Source organism: Pinus tabuliformis, chromosome 8 (genome assembly GCF_031772625.1).
Source record: "Pinus tabuliformis cultivar Carrire ecotype Pingquan chromosome 8, CPIR1, whole genome shotgun sequence".
In the NCBI taxonomy this organism is placed as follows: Eukaryota; Viridiplantae; Streptophyta; class Pinopsida; order Pinales; family Pinaceae; genus Pinus; species Pinus tabuliformis.
In genome coordinates, this window is record NC_142294.1 from 541,707,738 (window position 1) to 541,710,331 (window position 2,594).

Sequence of the window (2,594 nt, forward strand, 5' to 3'; positions counted from 1 at the left end):
CCCTCCGAAGATATCTGGGTTGCCTTAGTTTCGCCTTCAAGCCGCGAGTATGGTGTACTAATAGTTCGTTTTTCCTCTGTCTCATTTAATTCATAATGTTTTCATTGGCCTGTGTAATGAATTTGATTCTGGTGCCGAAGTTACTGCCATGGCCAATTTTTCTGATGAGAAAAGTGGAATCATAATTATGTTTAGGCTTGCATCAGAATGTAGGGTGTTTATAGAAGTAATTATTGCATTCTTGGCATATTAAAGAAATGGAAGTAAATATTGCATTCTTGAAAAAGAGAAGGCATATTAGAGAAATAGAAGTAAATATTACATCTTTCGAAAAGAGAATGCATATAATAGAAATTGGTAATCATTCTAACCTTCTTGAAGAAAAACTTATGTTTTATATCCACAAATATAGTGTCTTTTTAGGAAAAGAGAGGATTCTTCATGCATGGAAATAATAACTTATCAAGAGACTTTTTGAAAAACAAAGATAGAGATTTTTCCTTAAAAGTCACACATGAATAGTGTTCATGCAAGAGCAAGAACCCTTACTTGTATCATTAAAATATTATGTGCACTTCATATACCAAAGAAGGGCTATTAGGATAAGCTAATGGATGCTCAAAGAACAGTCGTTGTGTTCTTTGTATGTTAGCAAAACTATGTTAATTTCTTGAAAATAACTATGTGAAAGGAACGCATGTGCAAGGGCGCAGAACAATAGTTATTACCTGGTATGTAAACATAATCATTGTGTTATATGTTTTTAAAAGAAAATATGGACTTGTAAAACTAATGGTTAGATCTCTTAGAGAGAAATATGCATTAGTGTGAATAAGCATTGTGAAAAGTAGAACAAGAATTTACTTGAATATATGTACTAATTAATTAGTATTTTATGCTTGCTCATGCAGATGAGTAGATGTTAAAAGATCACTTTTAGAGATTGTTTAATGAATTATTAATAATGTATCTAATATTGTTGCCAAAGCTTGTTGACAACTACATTGACAGGAAACAATGGCGGTTGGTGCCTAAGGAAAGTGATGTCTAACATTATGGCAGGAAAAGGATTATTGGTCCATGCCAATGAGTTCAAGTTGTAGGATCGTACATTGCTAGAACAATCATGCCACAAGGGATGTTGTATGTGGCGGTATGTAAATAAAAGATTACATGAAAACTGTATTAGCTCTTAGCTAGTTATGTGACAGCTTAATGATAATTCATTGTAATGATTTTAATAACAATGGTTAAGGGATGGAATCCCTTATAAGCCATTGAGTGAGGGGTGAAAACCCTCACGAGCGTTTAATAATAAGATTAAACATTTGCTGGTTTTCACCCTACGGGGTTTCCAGGGTAAATTGGTGTTCAAATGATGTGATTGCCTTTTGTGTTGGTTTGATGATGTTGAATACTTGACGATGATGATTCTTTACTGGTTGCGATACTCATAATGCCCAAGTAAGAGATTAATGAATATGGTTAAGGAAAACATGAAATGGATGCAAGATGGACGCAAGGTTCATTAGACAGTTTATGTTATTACACTACAGCAGTGGTTGTAAGGGTTATGTGTCTTACTGTTCTCTACTGTATTTACTTTATGTACTAATGAACTTTATATCTAATGGTTAACGATGAATGTGGAGTTGTGAATTGGATAATTACTTGTGGTAATTTGTATAAAAATTCTAACTCCCTACCTTTTACATGCGAGGTTACCAGGGTATGTGACAGCGCTTTTTTTATGAATAATTATATATTATTGTTTTTTATTATTTATATAATTTTAGTGACTTTCTTTCTTTTTGTTAATTTTTTTACTAGTTTTTTTATTAGTCAATATTATTGATGCATTGTAATTAGTAAAATGAGTTGTATTTATATTTATTATTATGGTATGGTCTTTTCCTCTTATTTCAGGCATGAACCAAAATTAAAAATACAATAAAACAAAAGGGAAGAAATCATATTTCAGTATTAATTAGTGTTTCAAGCAAAAAAATGTTTGGTTTATGTTGATGACATTTAACATACATAAGAACTCACATAAATCTAGCCCTTAAGTAATGCTAGACTAAGAATGCCTTCACTTAATATTTTAATTTTACTAAAAATAAAATATTTATGAAATTTCATTTAATAAAAGAAAATTTAGAAAAAAAAAATATTAATTTTTTTAATGTACGAGTGATTATTTTTGTTTTCTAAAATTGTACTTAAGACATGTTTTTATGCATATTATTTAGTTTGTATTTAAAAAAATAGTGTATTTATTTATTTATTTTATGATAAGAAATAGAAATTATTTGTGTATCAACATTTTAGTATATTTAATCATTTAACCAAATATATTTGGAAATTTAATTATATAAGTGAAAATCATTGATATTTGAGATTTTAATGTAAATATATTAATGTCACTTTGTTTAAAATTGTTATCATTAAAGTACTTAAACATGTTATTATTTTTATTTTTTCATGGCATTTAAAATTTATAAACTAAAACTTAAAATTTTATCATGGAGCTTAGACATCTATATTTTTCACTAAAATAATTATATAGATAGGAAATTTGAGAATACTGTTAT